Raw genomic sequence first — 18,387 nt, forward strand, 5'->3', positions numbered from 1 at the left:
GGTAGTACTTTGAAACCGTGTCGGTGTCCTCATCAATTGTAATCAATCCTGTATTTATTACACCTGTGGGTACTCGTGTTTTCCTGTCTTATTCAGTGGGTCTTAATCCCTTCTTATCATTAGATTTCCTGATGTCCAAATCATGCCTGATGGGTCGGTGAAGCCCCTCAGGCTGGCTCCTTGTTTTGTGGACATGGCCCAATCTCTGTGCAGGACAAGATGTTCCAGGCTCATCATGTGCTCCCCCAGGTTGGAATCAGCCTTTTCTCTGAAAAGCCCTAGGTCCTTTCAGTGGAAAATGATGTTTATAGGCCAAGTTCTGGGCATAAGATGTGCTAATTGGTCTTACAGTTGGTCACTGTTTCTAAGAGCTGTCTGTGGAGAGAGGTAGGGTGTATGTGTCTTTGCACATACACATGTGTGCGTGTGCGTGCACACACACACACATTTCTATCTCTTTCTATCAATCTATCATTTATCTATAGAAAAGCATGACTTTACATTGACAATCAGATTCAATCTCTGAATACATAGGCTTCATTTGGCTTTCTCCATTTCCAAATCAGTGAGTCCCATCCTGACAGTGTGAAACCTGGCTTCCATTATTCTTATTATATTTATTATTTGATCAATCCTCCTTTATGTAACTAATCCCAACACCACCCCTTAACACTCATGGATGCCCTCCTCATATGACTTGGCTCTTACCAGATAATATTTAGGCTCTGGATCTTGCCAGATCACCCCTCTGTGTGCACAGCTCTCTCACTCAGCTTGGGCTCCCACACCCTTGCCAGGCTGCTCCTCCATGTGGACACCCTTCCCACACTACTCTGTCTCTACTTTAGAGTCACTGTGCCTCCATTCTCTGCTACTGAACCCCAATGTGAGGCTGCAAATCTGGCTGTGTTGCCAGAACTGAGTTATCCCAGGAGGAAAAGCAATGGAAGAGAAGAGAGGAGAAGGAAAAGAAGGGGTAGGGATCAGAGAGGAGAAGAATGATATATCCTGTTCAGCTCCTGATACCAACTTGAAATTGACAAATGCTTTTAGCTCTTCTTACCAAGCTACTGACCAATCAACCATCTCTTATTCAATGTTCACTGTGTCAGGATAGTAGAAAGCTGAGGATGGAACACAAAGAGAAAGCATGTTCCCTAACTACCAAAACAATAGGGCAGATGAGATGAAAACATTATATCAAAACTAATAATATAATACTAACTGCCTCAGTCAAGGGTTATAAAAAACATGTGCCCCAAAACCAGTAGAATTAAATTATGAATATACTTTCTGAACGGTGGGCAAATTCACAGTGGATTGACTCTCACCTATCTTAACATATCATGTTGGAATTCTGAACAAACCCCACCCACCCAGTGACTATGATGGTCAAAAACATGCAGTCACTGTCCCTCACTCATCAGTTCTACAGATTCCACCTTAATGTGCAGGAAGCATCAGTTAATACTTAAAAATTTTTTATATGTTTTTATTTATTTTTGAGAGAGAGAGAGACAGGGCATGAGCAGGGGAGGGTCAGAGAGAGGGGGAGACACAGAATCTGAAGCGAGCTCCAGGCTCTGAGCTGTCAGCACAGAGCCCGAGTGGGGCTCGAGCTCACAGAGTGTGAGATCATGACCTGAGCTGAAGTTGGACGCTCAACCAACTGAGCCACCCAGGCGCCCCCTATCAGTTAATAGTTTTGTAAAGAGATGTTGATTGACACAGTGTAGTAGTTAATGTGTAATATTCAAAATAAGATGTGTGATATAAATGTCACTACTACAGTCACCACAAAAATTCTTGTTTCATGAAAGTTTGTTGATAAAATTGTTGAGAAATTTTTATTCTTGATCAGTGCTCAGGGGAGTAGATGGTATAACAGGGGATGGTCTATGGGAACCAGATAGGCTGAGTCTACATGTCTGGTACTTATTAGTCACCTCCTTTACTCTCCACAAGATATAATGCTCCATACAGACACTGAGAAAGCTACAGAATCTCTAGTCATCCGTCATGGGTGGTCCATGAAACCCACCTTTATTTCTGGGTTTTACTCACAAAGTAAATTGAAGTCTTTGGTATTCTGGGACACAGCTTCTTGAAGAACAAAGGGGGAAGTCCTTAGGGAAAGTCAGTCTCTACTCACACTCCCATCTCTTGGCTCAACCTTGAGAATAATGGTTTTTTCTGGTAGAATAAACTCTTGAGCACTTAATTTCAGGGGGATCTGTAACAGTTAAACAAGTATATGAGAACCAGGAATGAAGCCCTGACAAACAAAAGAAGCAAAGCAGGCAAGATACATGAAGGACAATAATGCACTACAAAGATATAAATATTACTTTTAGCATCATATATCTCTGATTCTTTAAACTTACTCTGTAATCTTTCAAGACTGCACTGTGGAAACATTCACCCATCACTCATTGAACAGACTATCTATTGAGTGCCTTCTCTGTACCAGGCTGGACACAAACTCATGTTGGTTTGTGTCCTTTTTTGATTGAAATTTTAAGTAAAAAGGATGAGTCTTTAAAATTGAGAACAGATTCTTAGCCATTATGGCAACCATTTGAAAAATGATACAGAGTTAATTTTGTATATGTTGAAGTGAATTTTGTATATGCAAAGTCACCCTGAGTGGGTATTACACATTTTATTGTATGGCCACCCTCATGGCTAAACATTCTGTCACCTCTCCCAGTGGAAACGTCCATTCATGATGGCAGATTGGGATGGAAAGAAAGCACAATTTGACTGGAGCAGTGCTCGCAGAAGGTGGAGCCAAGTAGTCAGGATGTCCTGGACTATGGGAGTCCTTCACATCTGGCAGACATGCTTCACACCAGTGATTCTCAACCTTGCTTTCACTTGAGAATCAATGGGTGCATGTTTAAGCCACACTGTGGGTGAATTATATTGGAATTTCTTTTTTTTAAATATAATTTGTTGTCAAATTGGTATACATACTATATTAGAATTTATGAGATGACTTGAGCATCAGGATTTTTAAAGAACTCACAGATTCCACTGTACAAGCAGGGGTTGAGAACCATGGTCATGAGACTATCTGTATGTTGTGGTAGAGAACAGCATCATTCAAAAGTCACGTTGTGGTAATCACTGCAAATCACGACTGTGCATAATACATTCCTTTCCTTTCAGTGGACTTGAAAGAAAAAAACATTGCTCAAGTTCAAAGGTCTGCATAATCATGTCACGCTAACTGCACTGACTCTAATGACACTTATAATTGGGTTTTCATAATTTACAGACATTGCACTCAGAGCTGAAGGAAACTTAAAAGTTCACAGATGGCTCCAAATAGATCTCTGGCCAATAGAACAAGTTATTAAGGATAAATGAGCCCATTCTCTCTCTCTCTCTCTCTCTCTCTCTCTCTCTCTCTCACACACACACACACACACACACACACACACACACACACACACACATCTATTCTGTATCTTTTCATCTAAAAAAACCACATTCTTTATGCAGAAAGTTCTCTGTCTGACCTGTGTTTCTTTACAAGGCTTGAAGGAGAAGTTTTGCAGGACTCTGACTACAGCAAGTTTCGTGTTCATGATTGCAAACCTCATGCCAATGCAGTTTCGGGGTCCAGTTCCAAAAGGCAGGTATACATAAGGATTTATGCTGTCCTTGTTCCTCCTGCTGAACCTGGTTCCATAAAAGAAGTTGTAAAAATATTGGTGAAACATAAAAAACACAAGAGCCACATGTGTGGGGTTCTCAACAGGACTGCACAAGACATTCTTGGGGGCTGGTCACTGAAATCTTGCCTGGCTTATTCTGCAGTGAAAACTGTAAGCTACAGATCCTCTGCCTTCCCCTTACCCTGTGGGAGTGGTCAGACTTGTTGAGGTGATGAGATGAATGTTGTCAAAAGAAAGAGTTATCTTAAACACTAGAATTACAGGTGGGGGGTGGGGGGAGATGTTCACAGTCTGAAAGACAAGGAGGAAATGGGCTTGACTGAAGGAAAGGTAGGTTCCTACCTCCACTGACTTACAGTGGCCAAATGCTCAAGAAGGAAGCAGGAGAAATGTCTCCCATGATTTACACTGTGATTTTTCTCTTCTTTTCCCTCCCCTCCCTGCTTGTATACCCCCAAGAACTTCCCCAGAGGAGCCTGTCAGAAGATTTACATGGGCACACAATTCTGCTCCACTGTAATCATACTCACTGATGTGTATCACCAGTATAATCACTGAATTCTTGTCTGTTCCATCAGGATATCCTGAAATTTAGACTTATATTTTCTTCAAAATGCATCCCTCAATATTTGTATAAGAAAAAATGCAGATATGGGGAAAGTGATAATGACATTGTCAGTAGCTAATTTTATAAAGTCCTTAGGTTATGGAGAATATTCTGGAATGATTACAGATGATGTGCCTTAAAGTAATATGGGAATCAGGCAAGGTTTTGTAATGGTGTGTGGATGGGGCAGCTGATATGGGTTAGTGGTTGTTGAACAGACGATGGACACACATAGATGCATTAAAAGTATTTCACAGACTTGTGTCTATAGGATATGCTTGTATGTGTCAAAAATTCTCCATAATAGACATTTTTAATATATGGATTTGGCACTGTCTGGCACAGTCCCTGACACACATAGGTAAGTACTTCATGTCATGACTGAGTGAATCACAGAGAAGTACCAGGAGTCTCTGGTTTCTGTCTGAGAAGCTACAGGAGCAGGGACTGCTGAGCTTGTGGGAACCACCAGGTCTTCTGGTCCAGAAAACAGGTGACTTGGTCAATTCTGACTTCTTTTAGCAAGTACTATATGCAGGCACGATGCTAGCACTAGGGGCACCATGCAACAAGACAAGGGCCCTGCCATCAGGGAGCTTAGAATCAGGACTAAAAGTCTGGATCCCTACGAAGTTCACTCCAATTTTTTCTCACCAATACAATAAACAGGAAAACACCAACTCTTTGCAGAATTCAAGCTGTGCCCAAAGTCAGACTCTGCTCTGGATTCCCAGAGAGAAAACTCAAGACCTCTCCAAGGAGGATGTCTCAGATGGCTAGAGAGCAGATGATTTTGCTTTGGACTAACCCCAGATACCAAGAGAGGTGGGAGCTGGCACAGGACTGCAGCCACAGACAGCACAGGACCTGTGTGTGCCCCCATCTCATGAGGTTTCTCCTCCTGCCAGGGAGATGATTCTCAGCTCCACAGCCTCTGCTCTCCCACTAGGGCTGGTGGAAATGCCAGCCAAGGTTTACAAACATGGGGCCATATGGTGGGGGTATATCCAGAGAGGTAGAGAGGACAGGAAAAACTTAAAGGATAAAAAAATTCTATTTCCTTCAATAACATAGTGGTAAGTAAATTATGGCATATTCATGTAATCAGATAAACACAAATACAGTAAGTTATTAGTTTACTGTTACATTAGGTAAGTTGTTTAAAAAATATATAATGCCATCCTAATTTTAGTAATCTATATATGCCTAGATAAATGTCCACAAGGACATTACATACCATTATTAATAATCCTGACATATTGGTACTGAGGACGACTTTAATATTCTTTTATCTAGTCTACAGTATGTAAAATTTTGACATACTGTAATAAATAAATAATTGTACAATCACATATTTGTCATCTATACCATGCAATAGTGGAATATCCTCCAGTAGAAGGGTGGGTTCCCTTTTCCAGGGATCCCTCTACCTTTCAGGATGGAACTCCTCAGGCTCTGGCCAGAGACCCAGGTCTTGGTGAAGAATAAATGTTGGCACCATCACCGCTGTCCCTTGGGGAATGAACACACCATTGATTTCCACATCTTTCTTACAGACCCTCTCAAGGCTACCAGTGACTAGGTATAATCTGAGAGCTTCATTCAACACCATGTCAAGATACTCCATCTGTACAAGGGCATCATAACTGGGACGTTCCTGGAAGAAAGAAACATACTTTGATAAATTGAGATTTGGGAACAATGTTCAACTCAGTGTACGCAGTACTACTGAAGTGTTAGAAACACTTACGAATCATTTGTTTTGGTAAAGGGCATTTATGAACATTTTAGTATCTACCATGTCTTTTGGTCTGTTCAACGGCCCACTGATATGTGTGCAATAGTAATGACTAGGGAAAACCAATGGGATAATAACCTAAGTAGGGCCTGAAATCATTCCCACTATCATGTAGTGGTTTTTCTTCCTCATATGAACAGTAATCACTAATATTCTGTGACCCTTACTCTTTAAAAAATTTTTTTTAATGTCTATTTATTATCGAGAGACAGATAGAGACAGAGCATGAGCATGGGAGGGACAGAGAGAGGGGGAGACACAGAATCTGAAGCAGACTCCAGGCTCTGAGCTGTCAGCCCAGAACCCAATGCAGGGCTCAAACTCACAAAATGGGAGATCATGACCTGAGCCAAAGTCAGACACGCAATTAACTGAGCCACCAAGTCGCCCAACCCTTATTCTTTTTTAAAAAATGTTTATTTATTTATTTTGAGAGAGAGAAAGAGAGTGAGGGAGAGAGAAAGAGGGAGAGAGAGAATTCCAAGCAGGCTCCATGTTGTCAGCACAGAGCCCACTGTGGTGCTCAATCCCACAGCTGTGGGATCATGACCTGAGCCAAAATCAGGAGTCAGATACTTAACCAACTGAGCTACCCAGGTGCCCCTATAACCCTTACTCTTAAGTGAAATATGTTGACTGCATTGTTTCTTTTTAAAACAGGGGCCACACATCCGTACCAAGAAAGGAGAACATGTAACAGAGAATATCCCCTATCCACATAAACTCTTTTAGTTGAAATATCCTGCTTCCTAGATCTTCAGTTATATATATAATATTTGGAGAAAAACACCATATTATGTAAAAACTATAAATAATTTGGAGAGACACTAGTTTCTTTCAACCCAAATATGGCAAGAGAAGGGTAGGATTGGATCCTACCAATTGTGGGCACACAATTTCAGTTCTAGGGAAAGTTGTAAAGGGGATCAGAACCCTAGTCTCAGCCACAGTTGCTGGAAGGATCTCATAGTTGTCATGTTGGGGTTTCACTGCACACAAAATAAGTCACTCTACCCCAGAGGCCAGGTCTCTTCATAAGCAGGGAATTCAACTTTGGGCAGAGATCTGAAAACAATGTGGTCAGTATATGTCATTGCTTGCTTGCTGTTATATTTAAGAGCCAACACTGTAGAGGTTAAAGGTTGATCAGGATCCAGGGTCCCTGGCTCCTAGCTTAGTTTCTTCACCACTAGTTATGTGATAGTGTAAGAAAATTATGTTGTTTTTCTGGGCAACTGGGTGGCTCAGTTGGTTAAGTGTCTGACTTCAGCTCAGGTCATGATCTCATGGTTCACAGTTCGAGCCCCACATCAGTCTCTGTGCTAACAGCTCAGAGCCTGGAGCTAGCTTCAGATTCTGTGTCTCCCTTTATCTATTCCTGGCTCATGCTCTGTCTCTCTCAAAAATAAACAAACATTTACAAAATTTATAAAAAAAGAAAATTATGTTGTTCTCTGTAGCCCAGTTTCCTGTCTTGTTACATTGAGATAATTAGAGATGACACTTCATCCAATATCCACATAGATCCCCATATTTCCCATCCTACATGAACTTAGGAGAAACCACTTTGAAAAGCAAATGAACAACACTCTAGTTCTTGTTCCCCAAGATCCAGATAATGCAGGGATAAGAAAGTAGAGCCTCTTTATCCTGTATCCCTGAGCAAAGACTCCCATCCTCCACTAACACCCATGTTGGATGTATGAATGTGAGTTAGAAATAAAGCTTTGTTATCAAAACCCACTAGATTTGAGGACTAATCTGTCACTGAGGCATAACTGACCTTACCCTGACTCCCTCTAAAGGAGTGACCCACTCACCTTGTTGGGGAAAGTCACATCAATCTCCTGCAGTTTCTGCTGGACATCAGGGTGAGTAGCCAATTCATACACAAGGAAGGAGAGGAAAGTACTGGTAGTCTCATAGCCAGCAAAAATAAAGATAACAGATTGAGCTACTAGTTCAAGATCAGACAGAGCTAAAAGGAGAGCAAAGACATTTTAGCCAAAGCTGGTGAATGGAAAACATCACAGTTTAGATGATGAGAAATCCATTTGAAATGCCCAAATCCCGCAGGGATAAAATTGTAAAAGCAACTGGGAATCAAACTGGGAGAGGTTTGTACTCTGATGTCTATCTTACAGAGTCAGAAAGAGGCAAAGGTTGTCTTGATCTGGTAATTCCCAAGGCCTATACTATTCTTGGCCAACGGTTCCTGCTTATGCCCCCCCCCCCCCACCAACAGATGTGGGTAATTTCATTCAGAAATGGCATTTCTGTCCAATGCACACTGTGTTTAGCGTATCCTCGTAATGTCTTAAAATATTTACCAATAAGTAGCATTCTTCCCCATGAAAAAATTACACTCTTTTACCTAAAATACAGCTTTTTTTTTTTTTTTGAGAGAGAGTTTACAATGCTAAGGCTTAATTGTCAGGAAAATTAAATGATCTTTCACCTAAACATAAGGAAACTTATGTGGGAAAATTGCATGAACTTAAGAGAACAATATTGGGCTACAGATAAACTCTTGCTATTCAAAGTGTGGCCCATGGACCAGCAGCATCTACTGCATCTGGGAGCTTATTAGAAATGCAGAATCTCAAACCTCACCCTAGAAGTATCAAATCAAAATCTGAGTTTCATGAGATGTGAGGATTTGTGTGCACAACCTAGCTTGAGAGGCCCAGATTATACCTTCCGGAGGTCTCAGCTAATAGATCTGGGGCACAACTCTTCCAATGGATGATCTCAGATATGTACAGAAACTACAACACAGACAAAAAGCTAAAAGAGTGGTGTCTGATCCTAGTCTAATCAACTACATTAAAACATTAAGAGAGGGATGTCTGGGCAGCTCTGTTAGTTAAGCATTTGTCTTTGGCTCAGGTAATGATCTCACATGCGAGTTCAAGCCCCACATCAAGCTTTGTGCTGACAGCTCAGAGCCTGGAACCTGCTTTGGATTCTGTGTCTCCCTCTCTCTCTCTGCCCCTCCCCCACTCACACCCTGTCTCTGTCTCTCTCTCAAAAATAAATAAAAAATTTAAAACAAAAACAGTAGGAGAAAAAATGATCAATAGAAGGACATTGGCCAGCCTGAAATATAGACAAACAGAATCAGTGAGTGGAATTAGCAGTGCTTATTCAAACATGGCCTGAATGTCACCTTCCTTAGTGAATGGTCCCACCCTGAATACAAGTTGGCCTTCCTTTGGATATCTCCTGGCAGAAACTAAGCATGGTTAGGCTCTAATCTATTTGATCAGAACTGTAGTAGGACCTTTAGATATTTAGAGCACTGAAGTTAACATGGCATCTGCCACAGACATGTAATTTACAATTCAAAATAATAAAAAATGAGTGTAAGAAAGGTATACAGAGTTCTGATTTCCTAGACTTACTTTCCGTGATACTTCTGTGGATAAACTCAACTATCAGACTCTTTCCCCTGATTGCCATGAACTCCATGATAATCAAATTTTATAGTTCTGCTGTCTAGTACGGTAACCACTTGCCAGATGTGCCTATTCATATTTAAATTTTAAGTAATTAAATTAAATAACAGACTTAGTTCTTCAGTGACAGTAGTCACATGTCAAGGGCTCATTTAACCACTTGTGTTTAGTGGTTCTGTATTGAAATAGGTATATATAGAATATTTTCTTCATCACAGAAAGTGGTAGAATGAAAGAGATAGACGGATAGAAGGAGATGTATATATAGGTAGAGATATATTTTAGTGGTGTGATGGCATAATCCCATCCTTATTCGCTAGAATCAACTATTAAATATTCAAGAGTTTTATGAGATGGTTGTCAAACCATAGATAGCCTGAAATTAACCATGATGGGAATATTTCTGTCATAGAAACAAATTCCCTGAAGGCTATTTTTTCTTTCAGACACAGAGACCATCATTACATTACTGGTTATGGATAGATATGGAAATGATTATGTTTATCAGTCCTGTGTAAATACATTTGATGTTCTTATATTGGTCCACTGGGAGGAAATAGAAGCAAATAAATATAGTGGCAAGGAGCACTCCTAGATCCCAGATTTTGGTTTCTAAATACTATTCTCACTAAAAGGAAACAGGGCTTCTTGAAGAAATGGCTGATTCCAGGGCTCCATCAGGGGAAACAGAAAAGAACCTGGAATGTCTCACATCAGAAGGCTCAAAAAAAGATATGGGAAAAGGATACAGAATACCCCATGTACTGTAATCGTGGATAGACATCATTATATGTATTTTAAGATCCATAGAATGCACAACACCAAGAGTGAACTATAATGGAAACTATGGATTTTGGGTGGTAATAATGGGTAACTGTAGGGACATTGATTGTAACAAATGTGCCACATAGTAAGGGATTTTGTTAATGGGGGATGCTGTCTGTAGGTGGCAGCAGCGGGAAATATGGGAAAGCTGTGTGCCTTTCACTCAATTTTGCAGTGAACCTAAAACTGCTATAAAAAATAAAGTCTATTAAAAACCTAAAAAAAAAGAAGAAAGAAAAAAAAGAATACACAGGAGATGACTTGAAAAGTCTTCCAGAGGACAAATCTGAGAGAACTGAGGAGCTAAATAAAAAATGACGTAGGAGACTAAATTAGTAATACATTAGATCATACTGACATATATAAATAAATTAATTGAGAGAGAATGAAAAGCTTATTAACAATGAAACATTAACTCATAAACATAGAATAAATGATGGAATTAGAAAGTCACCATTCTAGAACCATCATGGTAATGATGGTTTCAGTCAAATATCATCCATGGACAATAAAAGCAGTATGTGAAAATTTGAAGAGAATCACAGTATTTACACAGTCAGAAAGGCATCCTGAACAAGTTACTTATTAATTACAAAAAATAAAAAATAAAACTTTACAGGGGTGCCTGGGTGGCTCAGTTGGTTGGGCGGCTGACTGGCTTAGGTCATGATCTCACAGATCGTGAGTTTAAGCCCCACGTCAGGCTTTGTGTGACAGCTCAGACTCTGGAGACTGTTTTGGATTCTGTGTCTCCTTCGCTCTCTGCCCCTCCCTCACTTACACTCTGTCTCTCTCTCTCTCTCTCTCTCTCTGTCTCTCTCAAAAATAAATAAACGTGAAATAAAATAAAATAAAATAAAATAAAATAAAATAAAATAAAATAAAAACTTTACAGTATATTAAGCCAGTGAACACAACCTTAACCAAGTGTTCCAAGTTAAGGTCACCAACTCTGGGGCCATGTGTCTCCTGTGTGATGGAGTCTTGATGTGAATTTCCAGATTGAGGTTCAAATTCAGTGGGTCTTGATTAAGCCAGAGGATTGACATTGGAAACAAGCTCCCCAAAGGTTCTGAATTAGGTGATCTACAGAGAACTGACTTTCTTGTCTATGGTTACCCTTTAAACTTTGAACAAAGTTGTGTCTGCGTATTTCTGGAAAGTGCTTCTGCTACTGTTTGTAACTGAACATGTGTCATTCTTTGATTTGCAGAAATTAAATCTGGTAAAAACCTTCCTGCACATCTCAGAGCCACCCCTTGCCTCTGAGTCACCTCATCACTCACCTTCTGACTCTCTCCTTGCTTACCTTTATGGGTGTCTTTTTTTTTTTTTTTTTGGAATTCTGGGAGTTAATCAGCAGCTGAAGCAAATCTACTTGGTGCTGGAAGCAGAAAGAGAAGTTTCAATGACAAAAAGTTACTTGGGAAGTCAGAAATAAATCAGAGGTGCAGCACTTAACCTCTTTCTTGAAAATATGGCCTCTTTACTTCCAGAAGTCTGACCTGTGTTGTCTGAGTCATCAGTGAACAAAAACATTCAGCTACTGGGGTGCCTGGGTGGCTCAGTCAGTTAAAGGGCTGACTCTTGATCTCAGTTCAGGTCATAATCCCAGGGTCCTCAGGCTCCCCCACCCCGAGTGTGGAGCCTACTCTCTTCCTTTCCCTTCACCTGTCCCCTACTCGCGCTCTCTCTCTCAAAACAAAACAAAACAAAACAAAACAAAACAAAACAAAACAAAACAAAACTTTCAGCTACAAATCTACGAGAGCAAGATGTTTCCCTGACAGGAATGCAGCCATTGTGTCCCACTGCTTCTTGGTTCTTGCTCCCTCTGATCCTCAGCTTCTCTGGCTTTTGAACACAGCTTCCTGGCCAAAGAATTGTCTGCTCCCTCTCCTCTCATTCCTGCTTGCTCAGGAGAAAGTCTCTGATGCCAGTCCTTTTTAAATCAGCCTTATTTTAATGTTTAGCCACATAGACCAATCCTCTGACCTCCGCAGAGTCCATGGGGAGCTACTGTGTCAGCATCTTCCAATGTCTCACCCTCCCAAAACTCTGCACAATCTTCAGTGACATCCTGGGGTACCCAGCCCTGTCTCCCTATTGTACACACATCCTTGTGTGAGCCACCAGGCCTCATGAAGGCAGAGCTGACTTAGCCAGCTTATAGCCTCAGTGCCCAGAGAAGACTCCTGCCCACTCCAGACAATGACAAGCTCAATTTTAACAGAGACTATACTCCACCAGGTAGGTGGCTGATGGTACCTTCCACTGAAGAATGTCTAAAATAAGAGGCTTGGAATTGAAGGGATTCTTTGCAGCATAAGATCTGGGAAATTTACTATGAGGAAAATGATTTTACACAGTAATTTTTACCCTTTGACAAATAGTTGAAGGGAAATGGTAGTTTTTCTCTCACCAAATTTTATGCAGTGACACACTAATTGCCATGCTTATTATTAAATTTTAAACATTCTTTCTCTTGGCAATTTGCAGCAACTTTTGATGGAACTGGAGGGTATTATGCTAAATGAAATAAGTCAGGTAGAGAAAGACAGATACCATATGCTTTCACTTATATATGGATCTTGAGAAACTTAACAGAAGACCATGGGGGAGGGGAAGGGGGAAAAGTTACAGGCAGGGAAGGAGGGAAACCATAAGAGACTCTTAAGGAATGAGAACAAACTGAGGGTTGATGGGGGGTGGGGGAGAGGGGAAAGTCGGTGATGGGCATGGAGGAGGGCACCTGTTGGGATGAGCACTGGGTGTTGTATGGAAACCAATTTGACAATAAATTGTATTTAAAAAAAATAAAAATTCTTTCTGTGACTCATTTTCTCATCTCCTTCCTTAATCTTCACCTTTTTCATTCTTTCTAAAATGTTAGAACTCTCCTGTTCTAAACCCTACGGTTCTCTACCTACCATAAAACATACATAGAAGTGCACACGTGAGATGTACACAACTCAATAAAAAATCAAGAGCGAACACCCGCGTGTAACCACTACTGGATTTACCTTTTGTTTATTTTTGAGGCGACTTTCCTTCATCTTTTTTACAGATTTTGTGAAAAAATCAGGAACCCTTTTTGGACATAGCCAGATATTTAATAGTTCAAAAATTGGGGTAAGGAATGGGAAGAGTACTGTAAGGAAAAAGAACAATGGAAAGCACAGTGAAAATGCAAAATTTACCTGGAATAATTATAACTTTCCCTTCAATCAGAAGAGTAAAAGACACCAGGAGTCATTGAAACCAGGAGTCATTCCCTCTATGACCTCAAGCCAATCGCTGAGCCAGGACAAATCACACACAGGAACCACCACTACAGCAGTGAGATCAGTGCCCTCTTCCTTATCTCTGGGTAACTAGAGGAACAGGATGACATTCTTGGATCTGTTAGATTTTTATTTTTGGACCGGAGTCTCTGGACAAACAAACTATAATATGATACTTTAATCATGCTTTTTAAGCAAGTGTTGTCATGTTGCAAATAATACATAGCATTCAGTTCAATCACAATGGAATAAAATTATAAATTGAGAATGCAAACAACATTGGTAAACCCACAAATATGTGGACCTTAAACATTACATTACTATATAGCCAGTGGGTCATAGAAGAAATCAAAAGGGCACTAAGGAATTACTTGGAGATTACAAAAATGAAGACATGATATTCCAAAACTCATGTGATGTAGCAATAACAGTGACCAGGAAGAAGTTTACTGTTATATATGACTACATTTAAAAACAACCAATATCTCCACATTGCTACAAAAGGCCATATTTCATTCTTTCTCATTGCCACGTAGTATTTCATTGTGTATATAAACCACAATTTCGTAGCAACGTGGATGGAACTGGAGAGTGTGATGTTAAGTGAAATAAGCCATACAGAGAAAGACAGACACCATATGGTTTCACTCTTATGTGGATCCTGAGAAACTTAACAGAAACCCATGGGGGAGGGGAAGGAAAAAAAAAAAAGAGGTTAGAGTGGGAGAGAGCCAAAGCATAAGAGACTGTTAAAAACTGAGAACAAACTGAGGGTTGATGGGGGGTGGGAGGGAGGGGAGGGTGGGTGATGGATATTGAGGAGGGCACCTTTTGGGATGAGCACTGGGTGTTGTATGGAAACCAATTTGACAATAAATTTCATATATTAAAAAAAAAAAACAAAAAAAAAACAAAAAAAACAAAAAAAATAAATAAAAACAACCAATATCTCAGGGTGCCAGACTGGCTCAGTTGGTAGAGCTTGCAACACTTGACCTTGGGGCTGTGAGTTTGAACCCCATGTTGGGTATAGTGATTACTTAAAAATAAAAAAAAATGTAAAAAAAAAAAAAAAAAAAAAAAAGGAACCAAGATCTCAAATCAATGATTCAACTTTCTATCATAAACATGCCCCCAAAACAAGAGAAAACTAAACCCAAAGCAAGTAGAAGAAAGCACTTAATAGAGACAAGAGCAGAAACTTATGAAATGGAGAATAAAAAAAAAACAATAGAAAAATCAATGAAACCAAAGCTCATTATTTCAAAGACACTTAGCTAGACAGGTGAGCAAAAAGGAGAGAAGATTCAAATTACTATTATCATAAATGAGAGAGAGATTACTGCAGAAATTACAAAAATAAAAAGGACTAAAAAGGAATACCATGAACAACTGTATGCCAATAATTAGATGACTCAGATGAAATGAAAAAATTTCTAGAAAAACACAAACTAGAAAGTGACAAATAAAAAAAACAGGCAACCTGAAAGAAAAATAAAAAGATTGAACTGGTAGTGAATAAACTATGCACAAAATGAATCTCAGCTCCAGGTGAGTTCTAGCAAATATTTAAAGTAGAATCAACACCAATTTTGCACAAATTCTTCAAAAAACGGAAGAGGTAGGAACATTTCCAAACTCATTCTATGAGGCCAGTATTACTCTGATACTAAAACCAGAGAAAGATATCACAGAGGAAGAAAACTACAAACCAGCATATCTTATGACATGGATACACATATCCTCATCGAAATATTAGCAATCTGAACCCAGCAACATACCAAAAGAAGGATACACTATAACTAAGAGGTTATGCAAGGTTACATAATACAGTATAACAACAAAACATTAAAAAAATTTTTTAAGTGTTTATTTACTTCTGAGAAAGAGAGAGACAGACAGAGGCAGAGACAGAGACAGAGAGACAGAGCACAAGCAGGGGAGGGACAGAGAGAGAGGGAGACACAGAATCCGAAGCAGGCTCCAGGCTCTGAGCTGTCAGCACAGAGCCCAATGCAGGGCTCGAACTCCCCAACTGTGAGATCATGACCTGAGCCAAAGTTGGACACTTAACTGACTGAGCCACCTAGGTGCCCCACAAAACCTTTTTTAAAAACTACACGGTCATCTCAATACATGCAGAAAAAGAATTTGACAAAAATGCAACACCATTTAGCAATAAAAACGCTCAACAAACTAGAAATAGTAAAGGAATATCCTTAACCTGATAAAGGGCACCTATGAAAAGCTCATAGCTAACACCATACTTAACAGATATAGTTGGGACACTTTCCCCTAATATTAAACAAAATAAAGATGTTTCTATTGCCTCTTCTATTCAGCACTGTACTAGAAGTTCTAGCCAGGAAAGATAGGCAAAACAAACAACAAACGAACAGAAACAAAACTGTTCATAGAGGAAATAAAGAAGTAAAAGCATCTTTATTATTAGATAACATGATGTTGTTGGGGCACCCAGATGGCTCAGTCGGTTAAGCGTCTGACTTGTGATTTCAGCTCAGGTCATGATCTCACAGTTTGTGGGTTTGAGCCCCACGTCGGGCTCTGAGCTGACAACATGGAAACTGCTTGCAATTATCTCTCTCCTTTGTCTCTGCCCCTCCCCATGCTCACACTCTCACCCTCTCTCTCAAAGTAAGTAAACATTTAAAAAAGATAAAAAGATGTTGTTACATCCACATTGTTGCAAAAAGCAGGATTTCATTCTTTTTGATCACTGAATAATATTCGTGTGTGTGTGTGTGTGTGTGTGTGTGTGTGTGTGTGTGTGTGTGTACTACCTCTTCTTTATCCATTCATCAGTTAATGGGCATTTGGGTTCTATCCATGATTCCATGATTTGGCTATTTTTGATAGCATTGCTATAAACATTGGGTTGCCTGTACCCGTGTCAGCATTTTTGTATTCTTTGGATAAATACCTAGTAGTGCAAATGCTGGGTCAGAAGGTAGTTCTATTTTTAACTTTTTGAGGAACCTCCATACTGTTCTCCAGAGTGGCTGTACCAGTTTTCATTCCCAACAGTGCAAGAGGGTTCCCCTTTTTCCACATCTTTGCCAACACCTGTTGTTTCCTGAGGTGTTAATTTTAGCCATTCTGAGAGATGTGAGATGATATCTCATTGTGGTTTGGATTTGTATCTTCCTGATAATGAGTGATGTTAAGCATCTTTTCATGTGTCTGTTAGCCATCTGGATGTCTTCCTCAGAAAAGTGTCTATTCATGTCTTCTGATCATTTCTTCACTGGATTATTTGCCTTTGGGGTGTTGAGTCTGAAAAGTTCTTCATAGATTTTGGATACTAACCCATTTAACCGGTATGTCATTTACAAATATTTTCTCCTATTCCATTGGTTGCCTTTTAGTTTTGCTGATTATTTCCTTCACAGTGCAGAAGCTTTTTATCTTGATGAAGTCCCAATAGTTCATTTTTGCTTTCGTTTCCTTTGCTTTCAGAGACATGTCTAATGAGAAGTTGCCATGGCTGAGGTCAAAGAGGTTGCTGCTGGTTTTCTCCTCCAGGATCTTGATGGTTTCCTGTCTTACATTTAAGTCTTTCATCCATTTTGAATTTATTTTTGTGTATAGTGTAAGAAAATGGTCCAAATTCATTCTTCTGCATATCACTGGAGTGTATTAGGCTAAGTGAAATAAGTCAGTCAGAGAAAGACAAATATATGATTTCACTCCTAGGTGGAATTTAAGAAACACAACAGATGAACATAGGGGAAGGGAAGGAAAAATAAGATAAAAGCAGAAAGGGAGGCAAACCATAAGAGATTTTAAAATCAGAGAACAAACTGGGGTTTTCTGGACGGGGGGTGGGGGGGGGTGGTGGTGACATGGGTCTAATGGGTGATTGGGTTTAGGAGGGCCTTTGTTGGGATAAGCACTGGGTGTTATATGTAAGTCATGGGTCACTAGATTCTACTCCTGAAACCAATACTACACTATATGTTAACTAACTTGATTTAAATTAAAAAGACATAACATGATGTCATACATAGAAAATCTGAAAGAATGCATTAAAAGCTATCGGAATTAATACACCGGTTTAGGGATGTCTGGGTGGCTCAGTCAGTTAAGTTTCCGACCCTTGGTTTTGGCTCAGGTCATGACCTCATGGTCCATGAGTTCAAGCCCTGCATCAGGCTCTGCGCTGACAGCGTGGAGCCTCCTTGGGATTTCTCTCTCCCTCTCTCTTTCCCTCTCCTCAACTCATGCTGTCCCTGTCTCTCTCAAAACAAACAAACAAACAAATCAATCAATCAATCAATAACTTAAAAAATACACTGGTTTAGCAGGGTTTCAGGATACCAGATCAATATACAAAAATCTATATATTTCTATACACTGCAAAAAAAATCCAAAAATGAAATTAGGAATTTTACTCCATTTACAATAACATCAAGAAGGGCAAAATACTTAGGGATAGGTTTAACAAAAGAAGTGCAAAACTTATACTCTGAAAACCACAAATATTGCTGAAATAAAGAAGATTTAAGTGGGAAAAGATCCAAAGATCATGGATTAGAACTTAATAGTGCCAAGATGGCAATACTCCTCAAGTTGATTTACAGATGAATGCATTCCATATCAGAATCCTAGCTGTCTTCTTTGTAAAAAAAAAAATGACATAATGAATTTAAAATTCCTATGGAATTGTAGGGGACCCAGAACAGTTGAAACAATCTTGAAAAAAAAAAAAAAG

At 39.7% G+C, this 18,387-nt stretch overlaps 1 protein-coding gene and 1 long non-coding RNA gene across 2 annotated transcripts in view; both read right to left on the reverse strand.

The window, feature by feature from the left end:
- LOC128774765 (cytochrome P450 3A19-like) overlaps positions 1-11,688 on the reverse strand; it is a 62,339-nt gene extending 50,651 nt beyond the window's left edge. The window contains exon 1 of the mRNA XM_053894242.1: positions 11,681-11,688. The gene's annotated coding sequence lies outside the window, so the exon portion shown is untranslated. The remainder of the gene's footprint in view (positions 1-11,680) is intronic.
- A 1,707-nt stretch (positions 11,689-13,395) lies between these two features.
- Positions 13,396-18,387, reverse strand: part of LOC109251252 (uncharacterized) — a 33,601-nt gene continuing 28,609 nt past the window's right edge. The window contains exon 2 of the long non-coding RNA XR_008419098.1: positions 13,396-13,522. This is a non-coding gene — a long non-coding RNA (uncharacterized LOC109251252). The remainder of the gene's footprint in view (positions 13,523-18,387) is intronic.

This window comes from Panthera pardus, unplaced genomic scaffold (assembly GCF_024362965.1).
Source record: "Panthera pardus isolate Hobbes unplaced genomic scaffold, ASM2436296v1 HiC_scaffold_4, whole genome shotgun sequence".
Taxonomy (NCBI): Eukaryota; Metazoa; Chordata; class Mammalia; order Carnivora; family Felidae; genus Panthera; species Panthera pardus.